Here is a 24,882-nt window from a genome sequence, read left to right on the forward strand (position 1 = left end):
GAAACCGATTAGATACATCATAAAATGGACTTCCGCAAAATAACACCTACTTCGAAAAAATACTTACTATTTTTCAGCAACAAAAATGTGATAACTCCAAGAAAATCTCATCACAACAGAGATGTTACATTTATATCGTTATATTGGGCGAATCTAATAATATTATAATATAATATCGTACATAGATAGTAAAGTGGCACGTATCGTTGATTTACGCAACTGCCGCGACCTCAGCTTGATTTCGAACGAGGAAGTTCATCCGATTTGTCAAGCCATGGAACAAGTTATAAGATGTGAGCGGTATATTGTTAAAAATTAATAAATAAAGAAACTTTTTTTGAGTTGCATGCGTGAATTACTTTTGGCGAGAAGCGCCTTTTGTTAGGCAAATTTTTGTATTTTCTTAAGAAAAAGCCTTCATTTTGTACTTATTATTCATTCATTTTTAGTATTTTATCTATCTGATTACTATTATTATGGAATATATATTCTTTATCCGATCGAAGAAATAAAAGAATTGAGCTGTGATTACCGTATTCCTACCTACATATGTACTTTATCTTATATATAAAATTCTCGTGCCATAGTTTTCGTTCCCATACTCCTCCGAAACGGCTTGACCGATTCTCATGAAATTTTGTGAGCGTATTGTCTGAGTATTGAGTAGGTCTGAGAATCGGCCAACATCTATTTTTCATCCCCCTAAATGTTAGGGGTAGTCCACCCCTATATTTTTTATTTTTATTTTAAGGCAAAACAACGTTTGTCGGGACAGCTAGTATATTGTATAAAATCGAAAACTAACTAACTCTTGTAACTAATGAAAATTTGCATTTTATCCAACTACAATAGAAAAATATTTTATTATGAAAAGTTTTTGCAATCAATCTACTATGTAATAAATGCGCTATTGGCAGCCAAAACATCTTAACAGATAATAATAAATGACAGTCACTTATGACAAGAATACTAATATATATGAAAATTGTATAAAATTCGAGTAAATATAAACTGTCAAATACATGAGAAGTTTCATAGTTGGATATTTTTCGATTTTGTTGCTATATTTATTTTCCACAAAACGCTGTACTCTTATTTCTTATACCATGTCCCATATTCCCTAGGTCGGCCTGAGGTCTACGCTTCGATCCTTGTGACCCTTTTTATTGTTGTTGATAGCCTGTCATTTTGCGGCGAACGTGTATCGAATTTACATATACCCGCTAAAATGACCTAATATAATATAATTATACGTAATATTTTGATGGTTCAATAGATGAAAATAGCAACAGAAATGTTTAATATTTTATTAATTTTAGTATTAATATAAATATTGTTTGTTTATTATTTACACGATTAAATATTAATGATCATTCAACTGTATCTATTTTGAATATAGAAAAGGTATGCTAATCGAAATTCCAAATTTAAAAATTATAACGTTCTAAATTCAATTTCAATTTTTTGTGTATTTCAAAGTAATAAATTGACATAACTAAATAAAATATATTGTTAGAAAATCCACTTTATATCTTTAATTTCACGGTACATTTTCGAAAAATAATATTTAATACAGTTCTACATATTTCCAATTGAAAAACGAAATAGTTTTACTGTAATATTATGTTATCTGTGGTTTTATTGATCTACCACAGCATACTTATCATTTTGTTTATATTGGAATTCAATTTGAATTATTAAACATATTCATATAACAAAAATGTAATTGAGTTCTAAATTTAAAGATTGAAGTTGGACTCAGAATTTAAACAATACGTTATAAGAGCAAGCTAGGAACTAAATTGTATCTGCTATCTATTCAGAATATATATGTATATGTAATAGATTTAAATAATAATTAATATCCCTGGTGTTGGGTTTTGTAATAATGGCTTGTATTTTAAAAACTCCCGCCCACCTGTACTCGAAGAAACGTTGGTTCGAGAGTTTACGTATGCGGCCGCATGTGCACTGAGCGCCACTGTCGCTTGGACATCAAAATCAAGAACGCGGCTGCGAGTGTTTTATCTTAATTATTAATTCAAACTGCAAATTAAAGTGAACGAAACTAAGGACTTCACTGTGGAAACTATTTAATAACATCAAACAGTGTTAGTGTGTGTGTAAATACGAGTACCGGGACACGCACCAGGTGGTGAAACAATTCAGTGAGTCGCCATCATTATCAAGCTAGGTATTTTTCAATATTGAAAAACTGAGCTTATCGAACAACTAGACAATTAATACAGTGCCATCTAGTCCCACGGTAAGCAGAGCTTGTGTTATTAGTACTAGACAATTGATATAAGTACTTAGATACATATTTTTTTTGTAAGTAGATAGACAATATACACAGAACACACCCAGACCTATACAAACAAACATACTCATAAAAACAAATGTTTGCGTATATGAAGTAAAGCGATGTGCTAAATCGCTAGACCACTGAAACCGTCAAATATGTTTGAATGTATATATACCTTTACTATTTTAAATGGAATTTTCTTCTAAATCTTATATATAGATCATTAGTTTGTTTGTCACAAAATGAACAAATAATTACAATGCTAATTCCGGTGTCTAAATAATGATCTGCTAGTTGCGAAGACCAATTTACATATGGAATTCACTTCAAATGGAATGCAAATTAAACTGGACCGTATCCATTATTATGTTCGGAGTACTTATGAGGCGAGACGTAAGCGTATTTCAATTGCATATTTTAACCATACTACCACTTTATCTTCAGTGTATTTTTACATTGTTTTATTTGGAAAACATATTTATTATATACTAGCTATTCCCGCGGTTTCACTCGTTTGAAATTTATAGCCTATATATTATTCTGATGTATGAGTTCTATCACTGTAAAGTTTCATCAGAATCCGTTCAGTAGTTTTGCGTGAAAGAGTAACAAACATGCATCTATACTTGTTACTGGCAGCTTGTCTACCATTCTTGTAATAAACTTTATATTTTTATATCTATTTTTTATACGTCACTTTTGACTAATTATATATTGTTTTGTTACTTCTTGCTGTGAGCCCTTTTGGGAAGAATACACATTTTTACTAGTATTCAGTTTTTATTAAAATAGTAGTTGTGTTCCCGCTCCAGTAATAATACTTACAAACTTTCGTGATTATAATATTAATAAGATATACAAAGATAGCCTCGATGGTCTAGCGGTTTAGCATATCTTTATTATTCTATGGTCGCGGGTTCGTTTCCTTGCATTCTCCATCTAGTACCCATAGCGATAGTGCTGTGCGCATTGTCCTGAAATTATTATATTACTAGCTGTACCCGCAGATTCACCTGCGTGCAATTTATAGTTTGTGTTATTATGATATATAAGCTAAATTACTGTAAAGTTTCATCAAAATCAGTTCAATAGTTTTGCGTGAAAGTCTAACATACATTCAAACTTACAAATTTTCGCGTTTATAATATCGTTAAGATTATTATTAATATACAAAATCCTGTTGGTATGATAACGAATATAATTATTGCAATAATTACCGTCATAAAACGGTTCCGTACAATGGCATCAAGTATAAATGGGGTCGAACGCTTTCCGTGAGCAATAAAGTATTTTAGATTCACGAATTAGTTGGCAGAAATGGGTTTTATTATCGAACCTAAATTACCTTGTAAAGATTAGGTTATTCATTTTGACGGCTATTAGCGAATGGTTTCGTTTAGGTATTTCCATCATTGGATCTCTACTAATATTATAAACGCGGATGTCTGTCTGTCTATCACCTTTCCATGGCTAAACGGTTGAACGCATTTTAATGAATTTTGATATGTAAATAGATAAAAAGATGGTCTATGTCTTTTATCTCAAAAACAAATCTGAAAAGGAATAAATGTTTGTACAAACGAAGCCGCGGGTAACAGCTAGTATATATAATAAATTGTACAGTTCCATATAAATTTAAAGTGTGCTATTCTATGCCTTGTGTATTGCAGTACTTGCATTTAAAAAAAATATATGTAATTTCAAACAACATATTAAATAATGTTATCTACAAAAACACGACTTAGAACGTAGTCGCAGATTCGATTCTAGCACAAAACAGATTGTATTCATGAATATTTTTGTTTCTATTTTTTCGGTGTTTAAGTATATATTTAAAAAATATATTTTATGTAATTTTTTTGTATTATATTTTTTGGTATGTTTATTAACTATTTAGGCCTTATACTTTACAGTATGCTTTTTATATTTTTCATATAAAAATATAATAGAGACTAAGTCTTTTGACGTCGGCTATATTAGAATTGTCAACCCTTCGGGATTTTTCGGGACCCTTCTAAATCGAGATAGCGAATAACTAAGTCACACCGCTCTCTAAAACATTACTTAATAAATACAAAATTTACTGATCGACAGTTCATAAGGGAAACTTCTGCATTATCAAAACATAAAAGGAGCAGGGCCCTACAATAAGGAAGTGTGTGCACAGTGAAAATTTAATACCGAAATATATTTTATAGGCAAAGACAACAGAAGGGGAACACAGAAATCAACCGATTTAGGGGAGGCGAAATTTGAATGAAATATTTAGGCGGGGAAATTTTCTTCAACCCTTGCCAACTAAATTTATGGGCTCTCGTTTAACAAGTGTATGTTTATATAGTATGGAAATCAAACGATAAAAATATACCATATGAGTTTCTTAGCGTCTTTCATTTCGGTAACTTGAATGTTAGGATTTCCCGGGTACGCTTTTTCCGGGTACATAAAATTGTAAGGTCCCAGGGAGAGCCTCGAGAACTATAGTTCAGATCTAGGATTTCCCGGGTACGCTTTATTTTTCTGGCTACATAAAACTGTGCCGGAGAGAGCCTGAAGATCTGTAGTTCATATCTAGTTCAGACTCCAGACTCTCACAAGGAATAATTTAGAAGCTTAAATGCAATTTATTTAAATTGTAATATTCCTTGTGAGCAGTAAAATAAAGATTATTATTGTTCTTTTAATCTTTCTGTAGTACTTCATGAAGATTATTTACTATTTTATGATATTGGAATAGCAAGCAATTAAAGTCCTTCCTGACAGTAACCGTCGCCTATGTATATGCCTCTTATCCTGTAATTGTAATTGTATTGTAATGTAATTTGTAATCTGTGCTCCAGTGGAAGGGTAAGGTAGTGACCCTTACCCTTCCACTCGAGCACAGATTATAAAGCAAGCTGATTGGCGGCTGAAATAGATAAACAGTAGAAGTCCACACAGACAACTTTTTAAAATATCTTCTCGTAAAATAAAGAACTTCTTTAATTTTTATATATACTGCACTGTATCACTATTTGTATTGGTTTTAATTATAGAATTAACTTATAAAAATGAATCAAATTGATGATCATAAAATCATAAATAATATTTAAAAAATGAGTCCAATTAATTTATGACATTTTAGTATTTCTACACTACATCTTTTCTATATTTATATGTTCACGAATTTTAATATTAATTACTATTTTTTAATTTTGACCCACCTATGATATCGAGATACAGATAAATAATATTTTTATTATTAATTTATTACTAAATTACACTTATTAATTTGACGTAACTATAGGAAGAGTTTCGTGTATAAAGATTACTTCCATTCTATTATGCAGAATATTCTAAAATACATCACAAAAGGAGGTATAAAGGGCATGATAACATGATAAACGAGTGACAGTGAGATGACGATATATCACGGCACGCCGATGCGGTTAGAGACGGGATGATATCGCGTCTCCCGCGGGCACCGTGACACATCACTGACTTATGTTATACAAGAAATGTCTCCAGACATGTCTTTTAAATTATCTTTACATATAATAATAAACGTTATTTGTCTCAAATAAAAAAAACTATTGTAATAGGCATGATGACTGATTTTTAAAACACAATCCACGATGTTCTACATACTATCTTTATACAATATAAATCATATTTTTAAAAAGACTTAAGACTTTGATAGAAAAATTACTTTTTAAAAAATACATTTTAGTTTTGACAAGTGACAACTATATACGTTTATACGTTTGTTGAAAGTTTTTGAAGATTTAAGCGCAATAATCATGAATGCCAATGTGTATCGATGGCGTGCGGTCTCTCAATGTACTAATACAATAATAAAAACGCCAAAGAAATTATTTAATTTACAAATAACGCAAAACGACTTCGTAAGAACTTCGTATAGTACTATGTACAGCGTTGCCATCACGAACAATACAAAAAATATGCTAAACTGTTATTAATTTTTTTTAAATTAGAAGTAATAAACGTGACATAAATAAAAAACGTAAAAAACGTAACATAAAAAAGTAATATAAACCGATAAAATGTAAAAAATATTTTCAGTGTACCAAATAAACAATTTTCTTTCTTTTCTTCTTTGACAAAACGGTCTGTATCTCAGAGGGGGCAGTGTGTCCACCATCTCTACTATTAAGTTATAGCCTTTATAAATAAATACTAAAACAGACAAATTAATAATAATAATTGTTTTTTTTTCCAACTATTCTAATGTTGTTGACTGCAGCTGGCGTTAACAGCTTCTCTGCACGATCGGTGGCGAGTGGAGATGGCAGCCTAAACTCGCAGAAGAAATTATAGAGCGGCTGAAGGCCAACTCCTATCTGAGGGATACGATTTGTGTATGAAGGCGCTACTAAGGGTCTGAACCTCGGCTCTGGCCGTCGTAATTTCGATACCTGTTTGAGGAGAGATGTAAGTACTATTGGATTACTTTCTATAAAGTCTACCTCATCACAGTATAACGACGCTAATTAAGTTTGAGGCTATTCAATAAAATCTGTTAAAAATATACATTACTCGACACGAAAAGCGTTAACGAATGACATTTTGCCGCCAAAGTGGAGGAAAGGGGAGCTTAAATTTGATTTATAAGGAAAAATTCGGATAATTGAAGGGTTGAAAAAGGTTGAAATTATATTCGCGATGTTTCACGGCGGAATGGAATAATGTACCTGGGTAGGTACAGTTGGCGACATATATATTATATCTTAGGTGATACAGTCATCAACGATATTGACACAATAAAAAATAAAAAATTCTTTGCATATATAAAAATATTCTAAAATAATCCATAAATAATAAATACGAAAACGTGTTTATTTATTCGTCTATTTGTTCTCTTATCCCATGATTTACCTGCCTAATCTATATGCTGCAACGGAAATACAACAGCTTACAAAATAAACTGAAACATGTGAGACTGAGTGTGGAAGGGATTATTAGTAATGGAGTATAGTAACCCAATTGCTAACAATTTATCATATTAGGTCAACCACCACGAGCACGCACCACCACCCCTGAAAATCATCGTAGTTAATTCTTGGTTTGGGCTAACTGGCCTAACTTCATGCTCATCCTAGCATCCTACATTGGTGCCCCGCCAGCGATACCTTTACCCCAGCCTGGTGCCCAATTAAATTGTCAACTACTAAAAGTACCCGCGCATACTTTTTACTCGGACAAGACACGAAACCGAAGATTGCAGGTTCATGTCCTGTCACGATCGCCAATTTATGTCTCTTAAAGGACACAATGGAATTTGTCAATACCAAACTCAGATGTTGCATTCAGATCAGATCACAGTTTAACAATATTTAATTTGCCTTTTAGTTTTTACAAAGATTAAATTTGGAATAGCAACTAACCGTGTAACAATTAGAAGCAGTAATAAAAAATACATACTAATATCGAATAATCCGAAGGTATACAAATAATAAAAATTTAAAGAGCAAGCAAGCCTGTTCAAGGCAACAAAAAACTACGGCTACAATGTTAGCTTTACCTACAGTCTATATCTTTCAAAGAATGGTGGAATTATAGAATATTTTTGGAAGTACAAAAATATTCTATAATTCCACCATTCTTTCCAGTCATATGCCTGATCCATGTAGTTATATGGCGAGATTGAATCAGTCCTATGGGGTTGCTCCTTATCGAGGATTTTGTGGTTTTCCGCTGCTTATACTGAACGATCGAACTATACTACGTAGAAACCGAACCTGTTTCGTAGGACCGTAAATTAAGTATTGTATAAATGATTTAGTATTATAAGTGTATAGTAGTAGTAGTACTTTAGAAATTAAATGTATAGTACTGGTAGAACTTACCAAGGAAAAGAAGTACAAAGACAATGAAAGATAAAAGAAATAGATATTATGTCCTTTACATCATTTGATTTCAACGAACCCTTTAGCAGATATCTTAGTTTTAATAATATGGTAGAAGAATCTCAAATATCGCCCGTGCGAAGCTAGTAAACAAACAATAAACTAAAAATATCTACGTATATAGTATACCTGCTATGTTATATAAAAGAATTTGCCATATCTAGAACCGCAGCAATTACCGGAGAGTCAGTCACAAATATAAATAGACAGATATTTTTATTTGAACTTACGACTTTTGGTATTTATAACAAATATTGACGGCCTCAGTGGTGTAGCGGTTTAGAACACTGCTTTACTTCCGATAGTCGCGGGTTCGATTTCTCGCACGGCGCAAACATTTCTTTTCATGAGTATGATTGTTTGTATCTGGTTATTTTCTATGTATATTATGTATGTATTTACAAAAAGAAATATCCATTGTACAGTCTTTTTATATCGATTCTTTAGTAAACATAACACAAGCTCTGGTTTGGATTCGGACTAGATGGCGCTGTGTTAATTGTACAGGATCATTTATTTATTATTTATATTCGAGATAAAAAATTATTCTTTTTCGATTTACATTATCAGTAATGTAAACCGATGAGGGATCATTTGAATGAATGAATAATTCCTCATTTACAAATCTTTATTAATATCACAAAGCGGATATTAAATAACGAGCATTTAGCAATATAAATCATATGTCATTTATGAAGGAATTCAAATTTAACTCGTCAAATATTAATATTGTACAAAGCATCCTATCGGAGCCAAATTTGTAACAATAAATTAATTTATATCGGTAAATTATAATATTTACTTTCTACAAGAGTTTCTAAAGTAAAAACTATTATATAAAAATTGTAATTTTAAATTATATGTAGAGACACACCCACACAAGAACGTAAAACTTAATAATAATAATAATATACTTACTGATAAGACTATTCATTACAACAGACCAGACATAATACTACAAGATAAAGTAAATAAAAAAACCTACCTGATAGATATTGCAGTTCCTAATACCCACAATCTCCAGAAGACAAGTGCTGAAAAAATAAACAAATATGCAGAGCTAAAGGAAGAAGTAACAAGAATTTGGAAACAGGAAAAAGTTTATATAATACCCATAGTCCTCTCATCTACAGGTATCATACCCAAACACCTACATCATAGCCTGAAACAATTAGATATACAACCCTAATATATCACACAGCATAATAACCCGATGAAAAGATAAATCACACAGCATAAGTACACACACATCACACAACTACACGATACACGCACACATATATACAAATACTGGTAATGGAGAAAACCAGCAAAAGCTGAGAAAAAATAAATAAATAATAATAATAATAACCCTAGATAAATCACACAGCATAAGCATAACTGATACAAATACTGGTATACATTTTTTTATATACATCTATACCGTACACAGATAACCCCCAGACCAATACAAACAATCATGATAGGATACGATCCTAGCCGTTCGGGCTACGGCGACCGCTTCAAGGACGCCTTCCCTTATGTGGCTACCATATTCTAGCTTATTTATAGTATATAAGTATATAAGTTCGCGTACATGTTTTACACAAAAATTCATACATACAAATATATACAAATATTTTTACCGTACGAGGAATCAAATCCGCGACCGTAGGAAGTGAGGCGGTGTGCTAAACCACTAGACAACCGGGGACCAATATTATTAAGCTGCTACCTAGCTACATAAGTGACTCACGTCATTCGTTATAACTGTTTCATTTCATTATTATTATTATTAGAGAATGTCAAAAATATGTCGAGCATTATTGTTCAGTAAATTTACATTAACAGATTCCAAATTATTTGTAATTAGCAGCTTTTAATTACTAATTCTCGAATTACACGATGGCTTCCACGGGGTTCCGCCGTTTGTTCGTGACAGTTATTTTTAGGTAACACTTTTTAATATGGCGCGAGGCGACGTCAACACAAATCCTTCATACAAATTCGTTATAACTGTTTGCATTATTATTAATGATGCTGTGTTTATTTTCCGAACTTCTTCCAAAGTTACGAGAGGACTTGGGGAAGGACGTTATATGTAGTTATTATTACGTATAACAAATTAACTTAGTTACAGAAACGATATATTAAGTATAGTATTTAATTATATATTAAATTGTACTAATTTTCAGATATCAATAAAATTACGGCGCAGAAAAACATGACATCTTCGTCCTATGGAATGGAATCCTAATGAATGTGGAGTTCTGTTAGGGTTACAAAAAGACGTGTGTTCGTACTACTCGTGTATATAGGCGATGGTTGGATATTGTGTAAGGTCTATTTCAATAAAAAAATATGTTTCTAATAAACAATTTATTAAATATTAATTTAAAAAATTGAGTTATAACTCTTATCGAGTTCAGTATACTATAACTGCATTCGTTAAAAGTCGAGACAGATCGTCAGTATGTAGTAATAAAATAGAGGAAAATTACTTAATTTTCCTCTGAAATCCGGCGTCTTAATCACATAAATATCCGCCATCTTTTTTATATATATAATAATAATATATAAAAAGATGGCGGATATTTCGTACGCTTTAAAAAATACAAAGTTTATTATATTTTTCTACAAAAACATGAAACCAGATTTTCTATAAAATATAATTGAGCACATAGCTCGTAGGACAGATGGCTAGACGCAGCGTGGGAAGGCCTCCAGCAAGGAAGATCGACGATCTGGTCAGGATCGCTGGAAGGCATTGGATGCGAGCAACGCAGGACCGATCGTCGTGGAGATCTTTGGGGTTGGCCTATGTCCAGCAGTGGACATCTTCCGGGCTGCGATGATGATGATGATGATAATTGAGCATGCGATACGTACATATAATTTCATAATAGCTTATTTTTTACAATTTACATAAACACAAAATAAGTTCATAAAAGTCAATAAAACTTGGATGGGGCATTATAGAGCCGATAGGGCTATATATGTGCGCGCCGCTTCCATCGATCCTTAAATCACGCGATTACTTAGCCGGCAACATGAATGAGCGCGATTGGTCCATGGCCCTTTGAACAAAAAGTGCCTTCGCGAGTGCCCATCGGAAATAGTGCTTTCTGTTAGAGGTTGTAAGGTTGAAATACATAAGTTAATAAAACGGACGGACCCGTAATACCAATTATTTTTAACAGGCTGTTGATTCATCTAACCGAAAATGGTGATCGTCACTTTATAAACTACTCTATAAATATTATAAAATGCAGTATTACACTCATAGTATCCCCATGATTTACAATTTCCTAAAACGTCAGTGTTACTCTTTCTTACTTGGTAATCTTGTTCTTCAATAAAAATATATAAATATTACAAACTAATAAACGAATTAATAAAAAATGGCTATTTGTTTAATTTATATGCGGTTAATGTGGGAGTGAGAGGTAAACCAGCGAAATCTCACTACAATCCCCTAAAGGATCTTCTATACAAGAACGTCTATGTAAAACAGCATTATCAAGCTCCTACTAAATTTGGCAGAGGAAGAGAAGCGGAGCGGTGAAGGTGAGTGACATACATTGACAAAGGGAAAATCCCCTTAAATCTACACTCGGGTCACCTGTCCCGGGAACTGCTCGGAGTTTCCCTCTCTGTCACACGATGGAGCCCGCACCCGTACGTTGAATCCATGAATTGCTAAGAAGTTCATCTTTATCTCAACCGTCTAACTAGAACAAAACACAAAATTAATGTCAAGGATTACATTATTTTGCATTTTAGATTATTTCAAAAAGGATAGATAATTTATAGGAGTTATGGGTCATCAGTATAAATGATACTTTCGTTGTATTTTTTTTTTATATGTCTTTTCATAATTGATTATTCAAATAAACTTACTACAACATTATGACTTTATCAATATAGTTAATCAGGTCTTACCATGAATAATTTTATGGTATTAATAAAGGTATTTACCTTTTTTCAACGTTTCGACTAAATTGCACTAGCCCACTAGATTAACTATAATAACAATGTGTACTAAACACGAAACTTTGAAAACTAATATAGAAACTTTTGAATTTATATTTTTATAATGGCCAACAAACTTGCCTGTCGATTTTTAATTCGAACATAATCACGCGAGACACGAATGAGTGCGTTTGGACAAATATGTGCCTTAAGTTTTAATAAAAAAATTAAGTAATTCGGACACTTTTGACTATTGTAAAATATAATCTTTTTTTTATAATCTCAGGACAATTCACACAGCGCCATCTAGTCCCAAGTTAAGCTAGCTTGTATTACGGGTACTAGCTAATTGATACAAGTACATAGATCATTTTTTTTTTCGTAAATACATACATATTATACATATAAAATACCCAGACCGATACAGACAATCATACTCATGAATACAAATGTTTGTGCCGTGCGAGGAATCGAACCCGCGACCATCAGACGTAAAGCGGCGTGCTAGACTGCTAGACCACCGAGGTCGTCAAATGATATGAGTCATCTACGAAATTGATACCACTCTTTAAACATAGTCCATCTGTGTTATCATTTCATCACGGAAGACTTTCACTGCTGAACAAAGGCCTACCTCAAAAATCTCCGCGACTATCGGTCCTGCGCGACTCGCATCCAACTCCTTCCAGCGATCTTGACCAGATCTTCTGTCCATGTATGTATTGTTAACTTATTATTGTAATGTAATGTATGTATGTATATAATGTATTGTAATTAATTATGATTATCATACGGTAAATAAAATTAAAATGTATCATGGAAGATTGCAAAAAAATATTTTACTCTACATTTACATTTTCCGGTCCTAAATATTATATCATATTACAATTTGAACAAAAAGAGGAAAATTGCGGAAAATCAACTCAAACATAAGCTTAGATGAATAGATATATAATGTTGTCATGATTATATTGTACTGACTCCTCCAACTAATTCCCCAATGAGAGATCACTGACAACATAAAGAATACTAGATGTCACAAACAGTGTTGCCAGATTAGGGTATTTTACACTAAATTGGGATAAAAGACATGGCCGGTAACTTTTACCATAAAAAAATATTAGGATGTATTTGTCAATAAGGATTATTTTTATTATATGTAATTGATATTACGAAATATTTACGTTATTATTATAAAAAGGCCCTGTTAGAGAATAAAAACCCGTTGTTTCTTGTCGCCAAAAAATAAAAATTACTAAGCACGCTTTTTAATGTACTATATTATCTGATCACCATACCAATGGTAATTTCACTTGTTTTGACCATCACGATATAGGCATACTCTAGTGTATGGTCATAGATTAACTGTACCTTAGTTCATGTAGTGAGGTCATGTTTCTGTGTCCTATAATTTCGCTAGAAATAGCGAAATTGTAGTGCACATAACTATACATAGGTTTAGGAGAAACACTCTACTTTAAACGCTTACTCCCAAACCTCCTAAACAGTAAAAAATGTCCAAAAAAATGTAAAGTATCTAGAATGTAGCACATTGAGAATAATCATACCCAACACGGGTGTATTGTATTGTTAGTAATGTGAACTAATGAACCCATTACGAGCAATGTACTATATCAAGTTGACCTCCTCGCAGTTCCACCTGGACACCGTCGTGATAAGTTCCTGGTGAATTTGTCACGATAGGCTAACTGATCTGAACTCAAACTCGTCTTATTATCTTCCACCGGTACCCCGTCAACGTAAACCGTTATCACATACGAATGCACCATTCCAATGTTATCCATCAAAAAAAAAACAGGCGGCCACACAGGTCACGGAAAGCACGGTCCCTGTAGTAATTTCATTCCGTATGTTTCTGTCTAATGCGCCTCTCTCCAGAATCCGTACTTAGGTCACGTGCGTCCGTGGAAAGTATAGAAAATCCTTTTTATCCTACTTCGAGGAGATGTAACTGTATCTATACTATTATAAAACTTTATGTTACTACGTTTGTTTATACGTAAGTTGTATATGTGTTTAGAAAAATCTTAATAAGCCGCTCGCGTGAATTTCTTAGAAACATTCATTTTCATTTTTGTTGGATTTCGGAATAGTAACGCGTGTAAAATACAAATGTATTCTGCTGTCTGTATTTTTTACATGTTATGCGATATCTATACTTGCAGTAAAATATTTAGAGATTATTTTTCTATTTCAAAGTTTTTACGCACTTCGTTGTTTACATAATATTAATTATTTAAACAACGAATTACAAAATATAATATTAATAAGATAGATTAAAATATTCTGTTTTCATTGTAAAATGGCATTTTGCTAATCAATTTTTAAAAGATTCCCTGTTTTTTCTTCGACAACTAAAACATCTCACAGACAAAGTCGTGTACCACCACCTAGTATAAAAAATGTATAGGTATTATATATGAGCGGATTTGCTCGCCCCAACGTTCTAATATTAATATCGTAATTACTCGAGAGTTTCCTTGTTATTGTTTGCTAGGATTTCCTGTGTAAATTCATTTTGCAGAAATCAGATCAAACCTATTTGGTTTACCTACGTAGCCAATTATTAGAATGGAACGTGATTGGGTTCTGTGCTCGTATATAACAAAATATATTAACATACCATATACTGTACTATAGTATAATATAGTGAAGTGATGTAGTAGATGATTCTCTCCTACTATTGCAAACACTGCACATTGTTGTGCACACATGTATTTATTGTTGCCACAATTTTGAATGCCTTCTTTATAATTTAAAAAATGCAATTAATTTTATTGTTTCTTTTCACTGTTACTTTTTGTATTTACTTTATAATGATTTCATAATTATTAATGATCATCTCGCACATACAATCCACTTCTGTAACGCTTATACCTACAACTCAAGTATAGGTTATTGGAGTAGAGAATAGGGTGTAGTAAGTAGGTAGTGGATATATAGGATTGTCATAGATATAGAAATTGACCGATACATGGTAATAGCTTATATGTTGTTTATTTCGGATATTCATCCATATTATGTCAAATAAATCATTATTACATAATATAAAACAAAGTCGCTATCACTGTCTATCCGACAGTATGTATGCTTAAATCTTTGAACCTACGCAACGGATTTTGATGCGGTTTTTTAAGAGTGATTTTAGAGGAAAGTTTATATAAATAATACATGTACACCCATGCGAAGCCGGGGCGAGTTGCTTGTAAATAATAAACTAAATAAATAGGTCTTAATCTTCCGTCTAACTCTAATATTTCAACCGCCTAGCAGCTTGCTTTATAAGCTGTTTCGATTTAAGGGTGAGACAAGGCAGTGAAATAACAGGATAAGAGCATAACATCTTATTCTTATGGAAAAACAATGCATGAGAGGTACTAAGGGCGTCATGATGACGTGACCTAATGGCCGTGTAGTACCATGGTTATGTCCCATGTATAAGCGGTGATTACCACTTGCAATCAGGTAGACCGTCATTTTATTAATTATTCTGATTATATAAAAAAATGCTAAGTCTATAGTTACTATACTACACCTCATTATGCATAGTGTAGCGTAGTTTAGTATAACATACAGTAGGTGTAGCCGAAGTGTAGCATAGCGTAGCGTGGTGTAGCATGCGTAGCGTAATTTGATGTAGGATAGCGTAGCATAGTTTCATGTAGCGTAGTGTAGCGTAATATTGTGTTATACAGTAATGTGTATGCTAACTTTCATTCAAATTAATAAATTCTCAGAAACACGAATAAACATGCAAAAATGTAAGTGGATTAAAAAAAACTACATAGAATATATTATTTGTAAAGCCAGCAACCAGTAATCCCGACAATTGTATTGTAATTGTAATACAACCGGAATCCGACCGCTAATACTGTGGCAGCATTGTCTCGCAGGTCTGATTAGCAGATTACATACCAATTGTGGTATTATTACTGGATATTTGCAATTTATATTGTTGCTTGTGGAATTATTGCAGCTTCGGTGAATGATAATTACTGAATGATTGTTTGTTCGATATTTGGTTTATTACCTTGACTTACAACATCAAGGGTCATAAATTTTAATCCAACTCGTACCAAAAATATTGAGAGTAAATTTATATTTTAATTATCTGGTAATAGAAATACCTATAATAAATAAAACTATATACTAATTATCGTCCACCATCGAAAAAAGCAATGTACTCAATCGCTAAACCATAGAGGTATTCCAAGTAGAAAACGTAATGTATACGCAATAATTAATGATAATAATACGCTACGTAGCGTAAAAAAACGCAAAAGCTGAGAAAATGAGATAGTTGTGAATATAATAATAATAAAATTTATTTATTCTATTCCATTATTACCATTAACACATGTAATTGTAATTAATGATTGTTATTGTGGGGTGTTGTAACTGGCTAATCAGATATGTATTTTATATTCTAAATTTGTATTTGAATTTATAGTTCTTTTATATTACATTCTTGTTTTTGATACTTCAATTCATTCTTTCTGTTCCTAATTGTCAGTTCTCTATTATTTAATATATTTTCTCCGTTTACCTAGTCTTCTTTCTTATTACTACAACATGGGGTAATAATAAGATGTTGTCGGTTGAGAAGATGTATATTTCAGGTAATATTGGACAATATTTACATAAAAATATTGATCTTATATACTAAATAATAATAGGAAAATGTAAAGTGGGGCAGTTTAGGCACGACAGTGCTTAGTAGACAATATTGAGTTTGAATTACTAGGCATATTTAATTGCAATTATCATATTGATGTCTAGATACAGCAACATACAACTGTATTCCATATATTCCCACATATATCACTAGTGAAAAACTTTAGGTATTTAACACACGTAAAAGCAGACTCGAATGTAATCCGATTAATTTGAAAAGCATAAAAGAATAAAAGCCGAACAATTACAGATATCTGCAAACGATTTGAATTTATTACGTAACCAAGATCCCTGCCATATTGTGTCCAAACCGAGTTATGGCCTTTTATCCGAATATCTGCTCTACTACGAGTTTGTAGGTATACACAAAATCAAAGGATCGGCAGTATGAATGAATGAGATTTATTCAATGATTGAATAAAATTAAATTGATAATAGTAATATCTCGGAACATTTCACACAGCAGCATTTAATTCCAAGTTAAGCAGAGCTTGTGATATGGTGTTGTTAATAAAAACTGATACAAGTACATAGATACATTTTTTATATACATATAATTGGGGGGGGGAAGGGTATTGTTAGTAATGTGGACTCATGGACCCATTACTACCATTGTACCATGCCAGGTTGACCTCCACGCGGTTCCCTCTGGAAACCATCGTGATAAATTCTTGGTGTATTTTTTTTTGTCTTTTTGTATGTTTAAATAATAAAATTGTCCTTGTAATGTTAAACTTTCAGAGGGAGGGGACACCCTCACCATAGACACCCTACTTTTCAAGGGAGGTGTGATATAGTGATGAAAATCAGTACGTTCGATAGTAGATTGTGCCAGCGTACGTTTTATCTAACGACACGTAGATCACGCAGTTGCTCATACATATAGTTTATGTAATTAATGTAAGCTAGAGTAATTCAAGATGTAACAGAATATACAAGTTACACCCTACTGTGTGTGTTTACTCTCACCACTGATCCTGTCATCACATTGTCACGATGGGCTTAATGACCTGACCTCATGCTCAACTTGTCATCCTCCACTGGCGCCGCACCACCGTAAACCGTTAATGCAGGTGAATAAATCATTTCATTATAATCATCTAAAAAAAATTAACAATTCACACCACACCGCTTGAGTTCGTGTTATGTATCGCAGGGTCTAATATAGTCTTGTCTAGAAACTAGACAACTCATAGAAATGCTTAAATACTTTTTTTTTTAAATACATTAATTAATAGAAATTTCACCCAGACCGACACAAACAAACATACTCATGAAATGTTTGTATCATTGCATCAACTACAAATAAAGAAATCCACTTTAGATATAATAATAATCATCATGGACAATACAAATAATATTATCTAACTAACAGTGCCCGCGATTTAACCCGCGTTAAATTTCAATATAAAATATAGCCTATATGTTATTCTGATGTATAAGCTATACTACTGTAAAGTTGCATCAAAATCCGTTCAGTAGTTTTTGCGTGAATGAGTAACAAAAATTCATACTCACAGACTTTAACGTTTATAATTTTAATTAAGATTTGTGACACTACTAACAATCCCGCTTTGTCGCTTATTAGGCATTAAAATGTTTCCAATAAAAAGTATTATGAAGTATTCGAAGATCGAAGCGAAAATAATGCAATAAATTGAGGAAATCTGTTGTAATAAATTATTAACAGCATTTTAAAGGTACAGGCCGTCTGTCTGAAGGGAAATTAAAATTTTCATTCGTCGCTTGATAAAATTAAGCGCGGAATAATTGATTTCAAGTGATTTACTTCCAATGAGAGAAACTGGAAGGAGATTCGATGCTATTTGATATATTGTTACCAGGAATTTGATTCGTTCAATCATCTGTAAATAATAGAGTAATAATTTTTTACTACGCATTAATTATAGCTGTTGGCGATATAACTTATTTATAAAATGTATAATTTTTTTTCATATGAACTATATGTATATTAAATAACCCTGGACAATTAACACAGCGCCATGTAGTCCCACGGTAAGCGGAGCTTGTGTTATAGGTACCAGACAGCTGATATAGGTTAAAAGGTTAGTCGACATCACAGAAAACCGAAGAGCTGGCAGCTACCTTGGACAAAGAATTAGTCTAGCTATTCAAATAGGGAACGCTCCCAGTATCTTCGGAACTTTGCCCTTTTAATAATATATTTTAGTTATTATATTATATTTTTTAAGCTTTTTAGTTTTAGGTTCTTAGTTGTACAATTAAGTTATGTAAATATTCTAAATATACATGTACATATATGCAAATATATAAAAATTCTGATATAAATACTATCAGATCACATATATATTACATTTTTTTGTAAATATATACATAAAAAACACTAAGACCGATACAAACAATCAAACTCATGAATACAAATGTTTGCACAGTGCGAGGAATTGAACCCGCGACCATCGGAAATAGAGCCGTGTGCTAAACCGCTAAACAACCGAGGTTATGTTTCAATAATATACGAGTATATGTCGCCGTTAGACGCTTAGATCTTTTAAAGTACGCAACGGATTTGAATGCAGTTTTCATTAAGATGGTTTTTATTAAGATTTATACCAAAATGTACTAGTAAAGTTGAGTTAAGCACTGTTAATACTATCAATATATTCCACCACTGCCCTGCCCCTTTTTTATTGAATTTTATTTATTTTGGATATCCATCCATACAGTATCTATCCACACAGTAAACAACTTATAAGCTAATTTTTAACTAAAATCCAAAGAGTTCTTACCAATATAATATAAAATTTTATGTAACACCGGCCCCAGTTCAATATTCAAATTCGAGTGAAATTGGGCGTTTGAGCGAAAGCTATTAATTTATTAGTCAGTAATTTCGGATCGGAATGACTTCGATAAAATTATAAACGGGATGCCTACTCTACTCGGAAACTCTGCGGCAGATTTGTGAATTTCGTTTTCGGGGCGGCGCACTTAAGACTTGTTATTGCCGGTTTTTAGAACAAATACCCGTTGGAATTATGATTGCTGCGAGCAGGAGCTGTGGGGTCCTACCAAACTGGACAGAAGTTCGCCATCGATTTTGGAATTTTGAATAATTTAAGATGTTTGTAAATCTTGTAGGTTTATGTAAAGTAGCAGAAGACAATGTTATTGTCAAAAACTGGTTTAATACGTCTGATTTCTTGTATTAGCCAGAAAGAATCAAGTCATATTACTTAAGTGATGATTCTGATATAGCGTTATCGATCCGATGATGATTCTGATACGCGTGAAGACAACGTTGTTTAAAGCGTATTGTCAGTCGTTTTAACGTGCGCCTGTGGTTTTCGCGCATACAACGCTCTTACGTAATATAATAATGGGTTTAGGATGTTGTTTGGGCTCCCTCGATTCTGTAGCGCATCAGAGATGTTTGCAGCAGCGCGGATAGATGGTTTTGAAGCCATAATGCGAAATAGAACTGCATCACTGATGTGTAGAATTCGGGGGAGCGCAAACAGCCTCCTAAACACCATATCCAATATGTCGGACTGTCCGCTTCAGGGGCACTGGATATCGCTGCATTGCTGCGGACCCAGGGCCTCTGGACGTGGACAGAGACATAAATATATGAATTGAATATATAAAATTGTAAATTACTAACATAGTTAATAAGTTGTTTACTAACATAATATGGATGGATAAATATCCGAAATAAATGAAATAATAATAAAAAATAATATTGGTTTCGCTATTTTAGGGACTAACTAGCCTAAATATAGCGTGTATATATAATAATATTTCAATGTAACTAATATTACAAATACGAATATGCGTCTGTTACTTTGTTTGTCTGTTTTTTATGTATCTTTTTACAGATAAGCTAAATGAATGTACGTAAATGTACGTAATGAAATTTGATATAAAGATGGATTTTTTACGACATCGGACACATCCATCTTTTATCTCAACAAGGCTATTATAATAGCGTAGTTAGCTATTCTTTTCTATTCTCTTCTATTCTACCAGCACATTCGGAATTCATAAAAACTAAACACTTATAAATCCACTTCGTGTATTTCTTTTTTGTCACGTTCTTTTCAATAAAGAAGAGAGCTTCTGAAAAAAGGAAGTACAGTTCAAAATAGGTTTAGCCAATACAGATTTATAAGAAGGCAAGTTTAGCCTAAAGTAATAACGTAGAATTTGTTTCTCAATTGAAAACAACAATTCAAAAGCAGTATTTTCAATTAAACATTTTCTTAGACTCATTATATATATTGTGAATAACTGAAGCGATTCTTTGAAATACTAGAATTAGAATCGCAATAACGAATAATTAGCGTCCAGATCTCGCACTCTCGAATTTAATGAGATTTTCGTTGTAAAAAGTCTTTGTATAACAAAACAGTGATACCAAGTTCGTGGTTTTACTAAATTTCGGGAAATTTTCTGGCAATGCGCGCACAAATGTTTAGGTGATTTGTCTGGAGAACAAAATTGAAGTCATAGACCCATTTCAGTAGAAGGAAGTATATATATAAGTATAGTATATTAGTAGCTTCATTTCTAGTAACATATCCTATCAGGACAATCTCCACTTAATTAATACCTGATGGGGTACCAGTGAGGACTAGACCAGTCAGCTCATATATCGTAGACCTTATTTATATCATCCTACACTGGTACCCCACCAGTATAAACCATTACCGCAGGCGTGTGTTCCAGCCCATTATCGTTAAAAGAATGATTTATCGAAATATAACGTAAGCAAGAAAGATGCAATACCGTGGGCCAAAGAAATGACAAAAACAAAGTGAATCAATTAAATATATAAAGCCCAATAGTAATATATTAACAAATACATAATTACGTTTTCTTTGTTGGCGGTATTTTTAATCAAGACCTAGCATCTGGGTAAAATATGGAAGGAAAGCCAGAAGGTTATCTGGTAACACTAAGCAAAAAAGCAATTGGTAGAACGTAAATTAAGGTCGATATCCATTTCATTGGCAGGCTGAAGTTGAGTGGATTAATATACTCTGTCACTCGATATTTAACTGGCACAACTACTTGTATCGCTTTGAAAATATATCGGAACTTTTCAGTAAAATTTCTTTTCTTTTTTAAAAACCATATAGAAAAGGTTCATAATCTTACTAATATTACTAACGCGTTGTGAGTATGGATGAATGTTTGTTACTCTGTCACGTGAAAACTACTGAACGGATTTTAATGAAACTTTATAGCAATATAGCTTCTACATCTGAATAACACATTGGCTATAAACACGTGAGTGAAACCGCGGGGACAGCTAGTATATGTATAAATATCCATAGGTCACTAGTTCATATCCGGCTCGAAGGACTATTGTTAATATTAGTAGTACTCTTTTATAATTATAGTACTCGTGTATTACGTTGACAGAACAATGACGCTAATATTCGCCCGTTATAACTTTGTGGGTATTGCATATATTAACATACTGTATAGGGTGTATCTCTCCTGAGTGGAATCTTATGTAATATAAATAATATACTTCTTATGTTTATAAATCAATATTTATGTGTATCTAGTTCTATATTATACGTGTTCATACATATAACATACAATGTTATTTTTGTGAACTCACAAAGACTGCACACAAACAAACAATATATAACAATATATTGATCTCCTAACTCTTAACTTTGCAGGTTTATATATTTCCATAATATAAGTCACTCTAGAATAATACTTTAAAACAGTGAAAAACATTTTCGAATCGGGGCAGGAATTTCAGGGTTCACTTTCCTTATAAAATAAATCCACTATTTACTATATACAGTTATTTGTTTTCAGATAATACATAACTATATCTTATGATCAGGATAAGAAACATGTTTAAAACATAAACAAGTTCATATAAAAACAACATTATCATACAAAATGAACATTCACATGCCAGAGAAAAAACACAAAGAAATCGCCTTGAACTTGATATTCAAACTATGTAGTTATCGATACGTTCTGTTACTTATCTTGTCGTGAATCGAATACAATTGAGACTTGAATAGTTCACGAACGATTTACTCGTAGTTCAAACGAGCGCTCTTTTAGGTGAACTATATAAAATAGTAAGACAATAATCTCGCTGTGAGTTTATTCTACGACAAGCAATATATTTTTGATGTCTGTTCTATTTTAAATGCGAGATGGGAGATTTATAATGAAAGATTTAAAATTAGAGTTTCATTAGTTCACGATAATTGTACAATATATATATATATATATAATTAGCTTATGAGTTTATTCAAAACTGAAATTTTACTTTTCTATATCTACTAATGATTATTAACTTTGATTTCGTACATTCATTACTCTTCAGGAACTATGGTAACTTCAGGAAAATATGTTTTCAATAACAATTATAATTACTGACACACTATTAAAAAAGAACTATAGAATTAAAAGAGCGAGCTATATAGTTCCATAAAGAATTGTGAACTAAATCGTCTCATTATACAAACGAGCTGTGACAAACGTACTATGTAATAAAATACAAGTAACTGCACGGTCAATGAGACCGTCCGCCATTTGCAAATTATCGAAGCGCGTCCAATTTTCCCTTTTACTTTTTCGAAATTATCGCCAATTAATTGTGCGTGTTGATAAAATATTAGTCGTTTAGAGACCCGGTAATCTCTGATGCCAAAATGAGATTTATATTTTGTTAATTCGTGCTATCAGATAGCGGATGACTGTGGATTTATAACGGTATTAAAAAGCGATTCGGGCGGCACCGAATTAGTCCAAATTTCATTACATTTTTTTGACTCAATTTATAATTTACAGCATATATATGGATATTCATGGCTGTAATCCCAGATGGGCAGTTAGAAATCATGACAATTATAATAATAATAACAACCTTGGACAATTTACACAGCTCCATCTAGTACCAAGCTAAGGAAAGCTTGTGTTATGGATACTAAATAACTGATAGAAATATTTGAATACATTTTTTTCATGGACTTTCACTTTGTAATTATAGACTTTAAATAATTGGTGTTGTTTTTGTGAAAGGTACATTTATGATAACATATGATATTTTGATATATCATGAAAAAAATGTCATATTTTTAATTTTTTTACATACAAAATTACAATATTGTGACCCCTTAATATGCCTAATATTTTTACTCTTTTAGGGCGTCACAAAATATTTGTAACAACTGAATCACACTATATTACTGCAATAAATAAATAAACATCCACAATGTGATGTCGGGGCGGATTACTAGTCTTTACATAGTATAAAATAAAGTCGGAACCGCTGTCTGTCAGCTTATATCTTTACAAGTTTTAATGCAGTTTTCAGCAATAGATAGAGTTATTCAAGAGAAAAATTTATATGCATAATACATGCGTGTATATATAGTCTAGAAAAAGCCGAGTATTTCAAATATTTGTAATGCATCATATTTGAAATAAAGTAACTAAAGACACAACCGAAGGCCTCTAATAGAGCGGCCCGTTCTAGTAAAATCCAAATATCCTGACATACATCCATCATAAAGAGGACACGCATTGACCTTGTCCAACATCATAATTCTGGTAAAACGACTATAACGTAGAGCTGTAAAAGTAACGACAATTGTAGTACCTATAAGAACTAGTTACTTAACCAAATTGAACTCGTTAACTAGTTATAATCGATGCGCGATTCTAATATTAGAATCGCGCATTATATCTTGGAACTAAGTGGGCAACGTCTTGATCTAGGAATGCTTTTAAATTTTTTCACCCCATTATTCATCTTTGAATTTGACAATTTTAGATTGTAAATAAGAAAAATATTCGTATTTTGCAATTTTTTATTTGTAAATAAAAAAGTCGAAATATGAGTAACTAATAATGTAACGGTAGGATCTACGGTTACCAAATAACTACAGTAAGTCCTATTAAGTAATTTCAGTACCTAAATAACTACAGTTTCGAAGTAACGAATCGGTATTTCGTTAATAATGCCATGTTAGTTACTAGCTGTACAGAGTATTCAACAGC

Source organism: Achroia grisella, unplaced genomic scaffold (assembly GCF_030625045.1).
Source record: "Achroia grisella isolate CSIRO2021 unplaced genomic scaffold, CSIRO_AGI_Agris_v1 utg1110, whole genome shotgun sequence".
NCBI lineage: Eukaryota > Metazoa > Arthropoda > Insecta > Lepidoptera > Pyralidae > Achroia > Achroia grisella.